Source organism: Eriocheir sinensis, unplaced genomic scaffold (genome assembly GCF_024679095.1).
Source record: "Eriocheir sinensis breed Jianghai 21 unplaced genomic scaffold, ASM2467909v1 Scaffold51, whole genome shotgun sequence".
Lineage (NCBI taxonomy): Eukaryota > Metazoa > Arthropoda > Malacostraca > Decapoda > Varunidae > Eriocheir > Eriocheir sinensis.
Window position 1 is genome coordinate 62,886 of NW_026111843.1, and position 15,154 is coordinate 78,039.

A 15,154-nucleotide genomic window follows, 5' to 3' on the forward strand; every position below is an offset into this window, starting at 1 on the left:
GTTTTCCTCGGAGGCGACGTTTCTCAAGAGAGAACATGTTAAGGGTAGAAAGCCTTTCTTCGTAGGATTTGTTGCGCAAGGAAGGGATAATTTTCGTTGCCCGACGCTGAACACCTTCTAATTTAGCAATATCCTTTGCATGGTGGGGAGACCAAAACTGTACCGCATATTCCAAGTGGGGTCTGACTAAACTGTTGTAGAGCGGGAGTATTACATCTTTATTCTTAAATAAAAAGTTTCTTTTAATGAAGCCCAACATTCTGTTCGCTTTATTTGCTGCATCGATGCATTGCTGTGAGAATTTGAGGTTTGACGCGATTTTGACCCTGACGCGAGAGAGAGATGCACTCAGATTTGATCATATGTGCTGGACTCGCGACCGCTAAATGCATCACCCTTTACAACAGTAGTTCTTAATTAACGAAACATGCTGGAAAACTTTTAAATAGCATCTGACATCTCTCCTAGGCAAACGTGTACATTACTTATAGCAATGGCAGTGTACCCCTCCCTTCTTTCTCTCCACTGAGTGCGTGCACACTCAGTAGTGTTAAATATCCTGGAGTACACCTATAACATATTCATATTGTTAACCTTTTAATCCCATACACTGATGTTATTTCCGTACCACTACACTACATTGTTTTCTGTTTGGTGTCCTCACTCCAAATTCTGTTGTTTCTTTTCATAACTTAACGTTTACTTTTCTCACCGTTGAATGGAGCTGGTTTTGTTATTGTCATGTTGGGACATTATGAAAAAGAATGGGCTTAGTAGCAAAACCTGGATTTAGATTAAGGGAAATCTAGTATTTTTTGTAAGTTGGATTTCTTTCAGTAACAATGCCTAGATTTTGATTCAAGGAAATATATTTTTTTCTGAAAGTTGGATTTCTTTCACTGGTGAGTCTCACTCCTGTTAGTCTGAAAGAGGGTACGAGAAATGCTATCAGACCCCGAGAGGGTACCAGCACTAAAGGTTATATATCACTATTACGGAATGTGTGTGTGTGTGTGTGTGTGTAATTCACCGTTGTCTGCTGCAGCCTCTGACGAGACAGCCAAACATTACTCTACAGAACGAGCTCAGAGCTCATTATTTCCGATCTTTGGATAAGTCTTAGACCACCACCACACACCCCATCCCCTTACCCAAGGGGGACAGTAACCCCTCGCATTGTCAGCGAAAAATCCCACCTGGGTCATGCGGGTTTTGAACACGGCTCAGCGAGACGCGAAGCCGATGCTCTCCCACTGAGCTATCGAGAGGTGTGTGTGTGTGTGTGTGTGTGTGTGTGTGTGTGGGTGGGTGTAAGTGTGTCGGATCCAAGTACTAAATTCGTCTGTAGTCGTAAGTGTAGCATTGGAGATAGTGGGCGGAGGCGGTAGAACTGTCAAATTACCGCCTCCAAAATGGCGGATATCTGTCAAACCATGTGTTTCTGTCTCAGTGTCAGTTCTATGGAATTGAGATAGTTATATGTCCATGCCGCATGGCTATACATTCGGGTTATGGAATAGTCGTAGTAAACAAATATTTAGTTCAGCTGTGATTTGAGATAGATACTCTTTGCCGTTCTGTCAGATTGCCCCTGTATACCAAATGACCTGCACTCGGGTGTTGGGAACAAGATCACCAGAAATAAAACCCAACTATTGCTTTTCGTAATAAGTAAGCTACCCCTACAGTTCGGCAATTTCGCGCGCGCGCGCGCGAGAGAGAGAGAGAGAGAGAGAGAGAGAGAGAGAGAGAGAGAGAGAGAGAGAGAGAGAGAGAGAGAGAGAGAGAGAGAGAGAGAGAGAGAGAGAGAGAGAGAGAGAGAGAGAGAGAGAGAAGGGGGACAGCTCACAGTTCCAGTCACGAATGCTTCTTCTAGATAGAAAACATGATTCTAAACGCGATTTCTCCCTATAATAGCCTTGATATTTATTATACGTAATTACAGGTGTCCTGTGACTTTGAATGTCTACATCCGGCTGACGACGAAAGACAAAGTGAAAAAAGACAGACTGATGGAAAAGTATCCATGCTTTGTAACGCTAAAGGGTCTTCACAACCACTCTCTTCAGTCTGCAGAAGCCCTCAACCAACTTAGGATTCTTCCCGAAACAAAAGAAACTTTCATCAAGTATTTTGAGCAAGGTAATTGTGTTATTATATAACTGTACTAATATATATATATATATATATATATATATATATATATATATATATATATATATATATATATATATATATATATATATATATATATATATATATATATATATATATATATATATATATATATATATATATATATATATATATATATATATATATATATGTGTGTGTGTGTGTGTGTGTGTGTGTGTGTGTTTTTCATTTGGCTGCAGCCTCTGACGACAGCCAGACGTTACCTTACAGATACGAGCTCAGAGCTCATTATTTCCGATCTGATTTGATAAGTTCGAGACCACCACACACCCCATCCCTTACCCAGGGGACAGTAACCCCTCGCAGTGTCAGCGAAAAATCCCACTTGGGTTTGCGGGAATTGAACACGGCTCTGCGAGACGCAAGGCCGATCCGCTTCCACTGAGCTATCGAGAGGTGTCTGAACTATCGAGGTGTGTGTGTGTGTGTGTGCGCCAGTGCATAATATTGACATTTCCCTTGTACAATTTGCAGGAATGTCAGTACCTCAAGCATCAAGACATCATGTACTAAAGTTGGGGCTGTGTGATGATCTATATGGCCAGGCAAATCATGCAATCAACCCATCGGTCCGAGCTCTACATCACATGAGGCAACGATGGATCAATGAACAACATGGGGGACTTGATAACTTATCCATGGCAGATTGCATTAGCAAATATGCCGCAAACAACCCAGAAGTGACAATAATACAGGACATAGAAGAAAGTCGCTTTTCTGTGGTGCTGGTAACTCCTTTCATGAGGAGAGTGCACACTCAGTTCAGAGAGGCTGGAGAAATCGTCTTCGTGGATGGCACAGGATGTGTTGATCAGCTCAATACATCTGTGATACCCTTCCTCTGCGCTGGACCAGCAGGAGCTGCTCCTCTTGCTCTGCTGTTTACATCTTCCCTAGATGCAGCAATGCTTACGAAAGGTGAGAGCATGTTTATCAAATGTATAGCGTGATGTTTCCTTGTCTATTGTTCAGCCTAACACAATTACCGAGCACCTGTATTATCCCGTTGTGTGTGTGTGTGTGTGTGTGTGTGTGTGTGTGTGTTTTGCGAGAGAGAGAGAGAGAGAGAGAGAGAGAGAGAGAGAGAGAGAGAGAGAGAGAGAGAGAGAGAGAGAGAGAGAGAGAGAGAGAGAGAGAGAGAGAGAGAGAGAGAGAGAGAGAGAGAGAGAGAGATTCGTATACTTCTGTAACCGCTTTTTTTTCTCATTACAGGCTTTCGTATGGTAAAACTAGCTGTCGGAGAAAATGCGTTCTATGGGACACAGTCACCAGAAACGTTCATGACCGACAACTGCAGCGCTATGAAAGGAGCCTTGGCAGCAACCTGGCCTGCAGCTCGACAGTTTTTGTGTGTTTTTCACGTACTCCAGCAAGTGTGGCGATGGCTACTAGACTCCAAACATGCCATAAAAAAGGAGGATCGCCAGGAGATGATGGCTACCGTGAAGTCACTGGTATATGCATCATCGAAGGGTGATTTCTTCAAAGCTTGGCAAGAGTTCAAAGCTAATCCTCTTTCACAGAGGTACACCAACTTCAGCAGGTATTGTTAAATTCTATTAATCTCATTCGCTACAAAAGTTTTTTTTAAAAGAAAAGCACATGAGCATATCATCATACCTCTCAACGTCATTATATTACTAATACTAATATTACTAATAAGTAGTAGTAGTAGTAGTAGTAGTAGTAGTAGTAGTAGCAGTAGTAGCGTATACTATACTATAGTAGCAGCAGGCGTCTCATTAATAACACTAACAACAACTATAATAATAATTATCATAGATACCACAAGCATCACTATCTATTCAGAAAACTATGCAGTAGCAATTGTTACCTACAATGAACTTATACATTTTGGTGTATTGGTGTATTAAGCTATTGATATTATTCTTTCTTCGCTTTTCAGCTATCTACAATCATTAATGGATAGGAGGGAAGAGTGGGCCATTGCGTTCAGGGAAGGTGCAATGCTACGGGGTCACCATACGAACAATCTCTGCGAGGCAACCATGTGCATCATAAAGGAAGTTGTTCTTAACAGGTAAGCATTTAAGGGAGACAATTATTTTCAATATTGCATTTTGTATACGTGGGGTATTACAATTTATCCCCAGGTCAAATGACTGCTGGAAAAGCATGCACATAGCTTAAATGCAATTATTGATTTCCTAAAACAAATACATTAGTTTCATTTATGTAAGACTATCATTGAAGGAAGTATTAATGAATACATGTCGACTGTGGTTTATGAATTAGTTTGCAATGTGTGTGTGTGTGTGTGTGTGTGTGTGTGTGTGTGTATATCATATTTTGTTTCATTATTTCAGATGCAAGGCATACAACCTTGTGCAACTTATTGTTTTCATGGCCGAAATATTCAACGGCTACATGAAAAAAAGACTGGTAGACGTTGCACTAGGGAGACGGAAAGTGAAGAACATCAGTATGGGCACACTTTCCCTGGATGCAGTAACCCCCCTAGGAGGAGGAAAATTTCAAGTAGCAAGTCAGTCTAAGGCTTCAGTTCAATACAAATTGGACATGCAAACTGGCTTTTGTGAGTGCGTTGTGGGACAGACTGGCTCGCTCCGCAAACATCAAGCCGCGTGTGCAGAGCACAGCATGGTAGTTCTGCCCCAAGTTTTCACTGCCACAAGTGAAAACAGGCGATGGCTGGCGTCTGTGGCAGTGGGCGAGGAAAAAACATCTCCAGCAAGTTTTTTCGAGGGATTGCTGGAAACACCAAAAAAAGTGCATAAAGAAAATTACTCCACCTCTGCAGCTGCAGAATGTATGTATGACCAACCACTGTTGGAAAATGACTCCATTTCTACAGCTGCAGAGCTTAGTGCTATGCACGACCAGCCAATGTTGGATCGTAAAGTGAAGAGTTCTAATAATCGGAGTGGATAATTGAATGAATTCATGGCAACTCTTCAAACTCTAAATGATAAATACGGGGATGAAAACACTGGCTCAGCCCTCAAAACAGCCATAAAGAGACTGAACATGGTAAAGAGTACAAACATGCTCAATAGCATACTGTACAGTGTAGGTAGCGGTCTATGCACTAATGGAGCTGGCCGAGGAAAAATTCCGTGCCAGCCAAGCTCGGTTTCACGGCGAGGGCCAGGCAAACCAAGAGGAGCAGCACCTCTTGGAAAAGGACGCCGAGCCAGTGGTGTTGCAAAAGACCGCAAAACCAAACGGCCACGAAATTTGTCAGCTAACATTGCCGACAACGTAGCCAATGCAAAGTCGCATGGAACTGGCCACTGAGACAATAGTACGTATTCTTTTGACCATAAGTAAGTTACTGTGTGTGAAATAATATATGTTCAACTGGTTTAAGAAAAATTCATTAATTCCACCCCCATTATATATATATATATATATATATATATATATATATATATATATATATATATATATATATATATATATATATATATATATAATGAGTGAAGAAACTAATGCAGTAGTTCGCAGAAGAGAGAGAGAGAGAGAGAGAGAGAGAGAGAGAGAGAGAGAGAGAGAGAGAGAGAGAGAGAGAGAGAGAGAGAGAGAGAGAGAGAGAGAGAGAGAGAGAGAGAGAGAGAGAGAGAGAGAGAGAGAGAGAGGGGTCATATACTTACCATGAAGAAGAAAAATAAACATGATGAGTGCATATATAAAGCCTTTCACATTATATTATATCTACCTTGAGAAAAAATTACTACACGATCAGACAGAGACGCAGAGTCAGACAGACACATAGATATACCTATTCTTAGCATGATAAAGAAATAAAACATGATAAATTCTTATATATAGCCCTTTCACGTTAAATATTTACCTTGAGAAAAAATAACTACACTATACAGCATGACACAACGCACACGACGGATACGTGCATTCACACACAAATAACGGCGAGCGCACACACACACACAGGTGATATGTCTAAGAACGCCGAAAATCACAGCGCGCAGCAAGTTTGTTGGAGTCACCCCTTAACCTCTAAGAACGGCGAGAATCACAGCGCGCAGCAAGTTTGTTGGAGTCACCCCTTACCTAAAGTCGTCTGCCTACCGTTCTCGCAGGAGTGCGAGTGGAGTATACAGAGTGAATATATGCTGCCGGGCCCAGCAGGCGGATACAAGGGCGGACCAGGCGGCGGGAGTCTCCAGAAAAGGGTGCTCGAAACGGGGCGCTGAAATCCACTCCCGGCGGCCGAGACTTGGAGGGTGGAAGAGGCGAGGAGGAGAGGGTCGAGGGAGGGCAAGATGTGGACGGGAGGAAAAGCACTAATGTAGACCCCCGCCACAATCAGGGGTGGATCAAATACAATTGTATTTGTATTTCAATTGTATTTAAATACAATTTTAATGTATTTGTATTTGTATTTTGACATCCAGAGAAAAAAGTATTTTGTATTTGTATTTGTATTTTGGCACCAAGAAAAAAGTATTTTGTATTTGTATTTGTATTTTGACATCCAGAAAAAAAAGTATTTTGTATTTGTATTTTGGCACCCAGAAAAAAAAGTATTTTGTATTTGTATTTTGGCACCCAGAAAAAAAGTATTTTGTATTTGTATTTATATTTCGAGTCAAAGCCATTTGAGGAGGATAAATACTGTTAAGGAAATAGAAAAAGAAATAATGTTAAGCCGCGTTAAGGCGGAGGAGGAAACAGATGAAGGTTGAAGGCGAAGGAGGAAAGGATTAACGTCAGATCACGGGGAAAGCGGAGTAAGGAGAACATTAAGGTTGAAGGCGGAGGAGCAAAAAAAATTAAGGGTGGGGAGTAAGGAGGAAATTAACTTCAGGTCCCATGGGGGAGGAGTAGGAGAGGATTTAGGGAGTTACTGAGGGATGGGTGGCTCGGAAGAAGGATCCGCCCGCAAAAATGTGTGACGTCACGGAAATGGGAGGCGTAGGGGATGAGATGTGAGTGAAGACGACGAGAGAGACAGTAAACCGATCTACTGCTTTAACTTGGCATATGCAATACAGTCACTTATCAAAAAGAGGTTGCATCCATTTCTTGAGCGGACTGATGTCATTGCCGCAGCTGTCATGGGCCCCAGGTTTAAGCTGGCATGGATGCCATGTAAGAAAATGCAAAAGGAAAAGGTTTCCAAGATTGTGGACCTAATTATTTCCGAGTCAACTCAGTCGACCTTGAAGAAGAAAACATTTCAAGAGAGTGTGCCTTTCGTCTTTTCGGCTGGCATGAGTGCAACACGACCTCGTCTTTTTGCCTACATGCCTCCAGCTGGGCAAATGATGGCAAGTGCATCAACAAATGACACTACAGTGGTGAAGGCAGAGCTTGAAACGTACCTAGAAGAAGGTGTTTTGACTTTTGATGTCAATCCACTGAGGTACTGGCGTGATGCAAAAAGCTTCAAAAATTTGAAGCACTTCGCCAAAAATATTCTAGGGTGCTGTGCAACAACATGGACGCCCCGGGAAGCATGTCACATCCACGAACATAAAAAAAAAGTCCCCGCAGAGAAGTTAAACAGCTGTCGTGATGATAACAGAAAAAGAGCAAAGGGCGGGAGGCGAGGGGGATGAAAGGGATGGAGGGAGATGAAGGGGAGGGAGAATGGAAAGGAAAGGGGGCTGATGAAGAAGTTTGAAAGAAATATATGTATAGAGAGCAAGGATGAAAGAAAGGCAGAAATAGAATGAAATAAAGAAGAGAAAAATAGAGGAACAGACGACTAAAGAGAAGTGGCAGCCCAATACAAATCTTAGGAAACTTTAGTGGGCCGTCCTCGTGAGTCAACACGCTCACTGGTGTTCTCCCTCAGCAGATGTGTGAATGCAATGGACCTGAAAGACGTTAATTGGTGAACCAATTCTTACTATGTAAAATCAATCAATCAGTCAATCAGAGAAAGAAAATATAATTGAAAAGAAAAATTGGAAGTAAGAAAGAAAAGGGAAAAGGATGCTGCGCCGGAAGGCGCGTCGAGGACTCCTTATGATGCTTGTGCGCGTCCCCGAGGCCCATCGGTCCTTCATCCAAGAACCGATAAACGCGGTGACCGGCGCCTTCACGGCATTTATGATTAATTTTATAATCCAGTCTGGTAGTTTTAAGAAGCGAGTTCTTGCATCCGCCCTATTCGAATCGGCGGGGGGGTGGAGCGCCAGCGAGCCCAAGGTCTACCAGGCGAGCATGGCAGAACTGAAGGGCTCCAGGTAGGGCGCCTCGGCGTCCATCGGGACCCCGACGGAGGTGCCGGAGATCTTTCGGCTACAACGCCGGGCAGGTGGGGCTCGTTAGCCGTGGTAGGCAATTCACCTAGGAGAGCAAACTCCGAACAATAAACCCGGGCAGGTTGGGCTCGTGAGCCGTCATAGGTAATACACCTAGGAGAGCAAACTCCGAACAATAAACCCGGGCAGGTGGGGCTCGTTAGCCGTGGTAGGCAATTCACCTAGGAGAGCAAACTCCGAACAATAAACCCGGGCAGGTGGAGGTCGTTAGCGAAAGCAGTTCATCTAGGAGAGCAAACTCCGATTACAAAACCGGGCAGGTGGAGGTCGTTAGCGTGAGCAGTTCACCTAGGAGAGCAAACTCCGATTACAAACCCGGGCAGGTGGAGGTCGTTAGCGAAAGCAATTCATCTAGGAGAGCAAACTCCGATTGCAAACCCGGGCAGGTGGAGGTCGTTAGCGAAAGCAGTTCACCTAGGAGAGCAAACTCCGATTACAAACCCGGGCAGGTGAGGTTCGTTAGCCGTGGTAGGCAATTCACCGTTGAGAGCAAACTCCGAACAATAAACCCGGGCAGGTTGGGCTCGTGAGCCGTCATAGGTAATACACCTAGGAGAGCAAACTCCGAACAATAAACCCGGGCAGGTTGGGCTCGTGAGCCGTCATAGGTAATACACCTAGGAGAGCAAACTCCGAACAATAAACCCGGGCAGGTGGAGCTCGTCAGCCGTGGTAGGCAGTCTGCCTAGGAGAGCAAACTCCGAACAATAAACCCGGGCAGGTGGAGCTCGTCAGCCGTGGTAGGCAGTCTGCCTAGGAGAGCAAACTCCGAACAATAAACCGGGGCTTGTGGTGCTCGTTAGATGTCGTAGACAATCCACGTGATGGGAACACCAAAGAAAAGGAAAATAAAAAGGAACACCAGAAAAAGGAAAATATAGTAACAAAACATCAAGAAAATAAAATAAAAAACACAAATCATCCACCTTCAGGCCCTAACATCTTCAAAATTATGGGTGAGTCTTTTCTGGGGAGAAAGAGGCTCATCCAGACCAAAGAACATCAAAAAGGGATGATATAGAAAGGAACACCAAAAAAATGGGAAAAAGAGAAAAAAACATCGCAAGAGAAAATTAACAACAATAACAGAACAACGTCAAGAAAAGTAACATACAAAGAAACATCATCCACCATTCGGCCCCAAACTAACATCACCAAAATTATGGGTGGGTCTCTTCTGGGAGGAAAGCGGCTCACCCAGACCAACGAAGAACATCAACAAGAGGATGATATGAAATAAAAGAACATTAAAAAACACGAAGAAAAGAAATAAGAAGAAAAAGAACAGAAAAAAACATCGGAAAAGAAAAACAAGAAGAAAAACACATCAAGAGAAGAAAAATATAAGAAACATCATCCACCTTTCGGCCCCTAACTAACATCACCAAAATTATGGGTGGGTCTCTTCTGGGAGGAAAGCGGCTCACCCAGACCAACGAACATCAACAAGAGGATGATATGAAATAAAAGAACATCAAGAAAGAAAAACAACAGCAAGAAAACAAAGAAAAAGATAAAGAAAAGAAAAGGAAAAAGAAACAAAAAAGAAAAAGAAAAACACCAAAATAAAAAATAAAAAAAATAATCCAAATAAATAAATAAATAAACAAATACAGAATACAGTAAAATTAACGAACTAACTAATTCAAACTGTCTAACTATTAAACTACCTATCTAACTACCTATCTAACTAAGGGTACTATACAAGGGTACTATTGGATCTAACGATCGAACATGTATTTGTCTGACTCTTTATCTATTTATCTGCATGGCTATCTATCATTATGTTTATCTATCCATCGTTTTTTTCTTATTGCAGTTAAGGAAGCAGCTCAAGGGCAAAAGTAGATAAATAAATAAAAAATCCGCATAAATAAAAATAAGTTCTATCTCTATATCCTTTATTTGTTTATCTTATTTGTTCATCTTATTTATTTGTTTACTTATCTAGTCCGTCATCAGTCATGGTCAGTTCCACCTACACGTTTTCCTGCCACAATTTTTTTTTTCATTGTGTAGTCCTAAGTTCCGGTCCGACCTTGAGCTGGAAGGGAAGGACGGGGGCAGGGAGGCAAGAAGAGGGAGGGAGGGAGGAGGCAGGACAGAGTAATAGGAAGAATTTGGATTATAATGGTTCCCCCCTCCCCCTCTGCAGCCAATAAATAAAACGAAGAAAAGTGTCTACTAAAAAAAAAATTAAAAAAAAATGGTAGCTAACAATGATAAAGAGTTTGCTAAAAAAAAATGGAAATCGATGAGGTAAGGACTTGGCAGTTTTATTTTTATTTTATTTTTTTCAACACAGAAGACAGAAAGCTCAAGGGCCAAAATAAGAGGATACAGAAAAAAAAAAGATCGCTACGTCGCTGCTCCCCAATCTTTATCCTTTTGATTATCTGTGTCTTGAATGCGGCAGAGTAAGAGACTTTGTATAACTACTGATATTTGTACTCTTCCGGGTATACCCCATTCACGGTGCTCTCTCTCTCTCTCTCTCTCTCTCTCTCTCTCTCTCTCTCTCTCTCTCTCTCTCTCTCTCTCTCTCTCTCTCTCTCTCTCTCTCTCTCTCTCTCTCTCTTTTATGATGTCAAGGCTTCTGGAGGATGGACCTTCCCCCTTTTCCTAATTTTCTTTCTTTTCTTTCTCTTTATTTCTATTTGCTTTTTTACACTCTTATCCTTCTCTTCCCCTTTCTTCTCCTTATCTTAATATTTTTCTTCACATCATTTTCTTACTCTATTCCTTTTCCTCAATTTTCTCCTGCTTATCTTTTTTTTTTTGCTCTCTTTCTATCATTTTTAACCTTGATCCCTTTTCCTCCTTTTCTTAATCTCCTTTGGTCTTCCCGTTTAATTTAAGGCTGTCGTACCATCTCCAAGACGTCGCTATATATCCGTCATAACACTACATCCACCACGACAGAGAACGATGGAACACACTACTCACTCAGCTGCTGCTCAGTGTTCCATCAAAGTGAAAAACAGGTACATGAATTAATGAACTTATGACAACACAGCATCAGGCAATTAGTCAGCCAACACTGTAGTCAACACGGCATTCTGTGGTAATTATAGAGACCAGCGTTCGTACAGTTCACACATGTACATCCTTTCACAAGCAAAATCGTGAACTGTCAACAAAATACGTCCTGGGCCATATTCTCAAACCTTTCGGCGGCCAACACACATACTTGACAAAGCTTTCATAGGAGTTTTGGGTATTTCCAGGGATAGTTTAATGGCCCTGGTGGTAGTTTGACCCTTTTTCTGTACCATGAACCTAAAAAACACTCATGAGAACCCACTTAATCTCCTTTTTGACCTTTGAAAGTAGTTGGTGTGCGGGGTGGAAGCGTCTGAGAATACAGCTCCTGCAGTCTCCTCGGTGGCGGGAACAGACGGGGACACTTGAGCCGAGCGTGGCGGGAATATGGTCAAAACGAGTGCCTTCCCTCCTCCTCCGTTTAATGTTTCGGGTTTAACCTTTTCTTCTCCTACTTGTCCTCCTCATTCCGCACCCAGCCCTCCCCTCCTCCTTCTCATTTCCCACCTCCTCCTCCTCCTCGTGTTTGTCCTGAGCCAGCGCTATACAAAACACTGCACCCAGTATTTCCACACATATCAGCGCCTCAGTTCCCCTGTTTGAAAAGCCTCACGTAGTAGAAGTTGCTGGGATAAAGATCGGTGCGATTTTCATTTAGTTAATCATCTTTTTCACACTGTCTACTGGTGAAGGAAGGTTGTTGCAGTGGCGGATAACAATTCGAAAAAGAACTCCCGCCGATGTCTGTATTCATGGACTGTTTCGTGATGCTGGGGATAGTTTTACGCGGCTTATGGATCTTAAAACGGAAAAAAACACCCATGAAAACCCGGTCAGTCTTCTCAGTGGCCTTGGGAAGTAGTCGAAAAGGGAGACGGATACGCTTCAGAATACGGACCTGTTGGCGGCAGTGAGTGTTCTAAGCGCTAATTGGTTCACGGATAGAGAGGCTGGTATTACAAGACACTTTCGCTTCTCACATCAGTTATTTCTAAAGGTCAAAGAGGGGATCAATCGGGTTCTAATGAGTGTTTCTTTAGGCTCATGCTACAGAGGAAGGGTCAAACTACTACCAGGGTCATGAAACTACCTCTGGAAATGCCCACAACACCTACGAAAGCCTTGTCAAATATGTGAACTTGGGCGACGAAATGTTTTAAAATACGACCAGAAAGTCAATATCCGTCAGGGTTACTTTATTCACAAAAACATACACAGGTCATGGGCACAAACGAGACACCTAGGAAACATGTTTGTGTGTATATGCGTGTGTGTGAATGTTGTACTGTGTAGGCAGCATTTATGTGTTGGTGTGTAGTAAACCTACGCGTCGCTATAGACCAGGACTCGTACCCTCAAACGCTTCGGGCTTTTGTCACTACTATTTTTCAAGGCCCCAGAGAAGACAAAACAGGTTCTCATAAGTGTTTTCCCCATTCATGGCACAAACCTTGGAAATCTACAACCAAGGAATTGAAACCACCCATAAAAATTCCTACAACCTCTACAAGAGCCCTTTTAACTAGATGTACTAAGGTGTCGAAACGCCCAGTGTTCGTAGTTTAATTTTCATGCACACCCTTTCAAAAGCAATCTCGCAAACTCTAAGTAATATTTACCTTCACTAACGCCAAACTGCTCCAGGATCTTATAAGTTGAATCATCATTTACCTGAAAAGAGAGAAAAAAACACGATGAGCTTCATTACCAGACAAAAAAAGACCTATAATACCTTAATCTTATAATAGGATTAGTTTCTGCTCCGCTTTGAAGAAAACTGCAAATTTTTTAGAGCTGCCACTTACAGGAAATCTTCCCTGAGTGGCGGTGGAAGGATTTGATTAGGAACAAAGGTGGTGGGCGGCGGGCGGCGGACAGACCCTTGGGCGGCTTGCGGAGGGAGAGACGCAGTGGATATGCCAGGGTCGGTATTTTCAGACGCTTCCAGAGAGAGAGAGAAAGAGAGAGAGAGAGAGAGAGAGAGAGAGAGAGAGAGAGAGAGAGAGAGAGAGAGAGAGAGAGAGAGAGAGAGAGAGAGAGAGAGAGAGAGAGAGAGAGCGAGCGAGCGAGCGAGCGAGCGACAGACAGACAGACAGACAGACAGACACAGACAGACAGACAGACAGACAGACAGACAGACAGACACACACACACACACATAGACAGACACGCCGTGGGTATCAACACAGCACTCACACACAAAAAAGAGCTAAAAAAATGCCGTGTGGGCGAGTTTAATTAAGGGCAGCGTTTCTACGGGCGCAGTTTAGTGAGATGGGCCACGGAAGGGTCGACGAAAGAGCTGTCAGCGCTGCCTACCGCCTGTATGTTTTGCTGGTGTGTGTGTAAAACCATTACACAAAATACATTACAAGTTTAACATCAAATTGTGAATATCATAAAAAAACTCCCAACATATACAAAAACTACACAAAAATTAATCCACACAGACACACACACACACACACACACACACACACACACATACAGCCCCCCCCCCCCCCCCCCATACACACACGCTATTCACAAAGACACATGCATTTACTGAAGCTCCTCGGGCCGGTGTTTACTGTGGTGCGAGTTGTAAGCAGGCGGTGCATCAAGCGGTCCAACTTGGTACACCTCGTCTGTACCCGCGGGATTACACCTAAAACCCGACGCTACGCTAGGCTCTTTCACGCACTCAAAATTTCCCTTGTTAATCTCCTCATTCTTCCTTCTTCCTCCTGTTTAGCTCTTTGTTCTTTCCTCCATTTCTGGTTCCTCACTCCTTCCTTCCCTTCCCTTCATCGTTCCAAAGAGCCACTGACTAATCAGGACTCGTATTCTCAAACGCTTCAGGCTCTTAATACTAATACTTTTGAAGGCCAAGAAGAAGCTAAGACAGTTCCTCATAAGTGTTTTCCCGTTTATGGCACAGAAACCTCGCAAAACTACCTCCAGAGTCCTGAAACCACCCATAAAAATCCCTATAAATTTTACTATAGAGCCTTTTAACTAGATGTACTAAGGTGTCGAAACGTTTGAGAATATGGGCCCAGATCCTTATAAATTAATCGCACACAACAAAGCTTTCATAACCCACTGATGAATAGAGGACGAGTCAGCCCTCACCACTATAACACACGCCTGGCCTTCACACTCGAGCCAGGATGAATAAAAGGGGTATTACACTGGGCAGATTTTCCGAGGATCTTCAGTCAAACCACGATTTCTGCTGGCGTTGATCTCGTATTTCCGGTGTTTTTCTGACGTGTCCGCGATCTCTCGAGGCTGAAGGACGACGGTATCACTCACCATCATCTGCAGCAGCAATAACAAGAAACAAATGAAAACCACGCCAGCGGATATCGTGGTTTGACTGAAGATCCACGGAAAATTTGGCCAGTGTAATAGCCCCTTAAAGAATGGTTCCTTACACCTCGGGGCTTAGAGGACCAACCAGCTTACTCCAAACACGTGGATACCACACCTCTGAGGACGATTAAGGGTAAGGAGATGAACACCGAGGCAACGCGCAGCTATAACGTACGCCCCAAACTTCACTTTACTTACTTATTATACCTCTGAGAAAGATGAACAGTGATAATCAACATGTACTGAGCCTCCTTCCTTAACCTCTCTACCTTCCTTTTACTCAG

At 43.0% G+C, this 15,154-nt stretch overlaps 3 long non-coding RNA genes across 9 annotated transcripts; 2 read left to right on the top strand and 1 right to left on the bottom strand.

The window, feature by feature from the left end:
• Positions 1-1,823: 1,823 nt before the first annotated feature.
• Positions 1,824-3,726, top strand: LOC126992861 (uncharacterized). Its single transcript, XR_007747144.1, has 3 exons — positions 1,824-2,142; positions 2,671-3,114; positions 3,409-3,726. It is a non-coding gene; the product is annotated as an uncharacterized LOC126992861 (long non-coding RNA).
• A 4,719-nt stretch (positions 3,727-8,445) lies between these two features.
• On the bottom strand, positions 8,446-9,224 carry LOC126992852 (uncharacterized). 4 transcript variants are annotated; one of them, XR_007747129.1, is made up of 3 exons: positions 9,089-9,224; positions 8,633-8,822; positions 8,446-8,564 (listed from the first exon to the last, which is right to left on the bottom strand). It is a non-coding gene; the product is annotated as an uncharacterized LOC126992852 (long non-coding RNA). The 4 variants fall into 4 exon arrangements; XR_007747126.1 differs by having other exon boundaries at positions 9,021-9,155; XR_007747127.1 differs by having other exon boundaries at positions 8,633-8,885; positions 9,021-9,155.
• LOC126992853 (uncharacterized) lies at positions 8,458-9,839 on the top strand. 4 transcript variants are annotated; one of them, XR_007747130.1, is made up of 2 exons: positions 8,458-8,600; positions 8,989-9,839. It is a non-coding gene; the product is annotated as an uncharacterized LOC126992853 (long non-coding RNA). The 4 variants fall into 4 exon arrangements; XR_007747133.1 differs by having other exon boundaries at positions 8,463-8,532; XR_007747132.1 differs by having other exon boundaries at positions 8,526-8,668.
• The last annotated feature ends 5,315 nt before the right edge of the window (positions 9,840-15,154 follow it).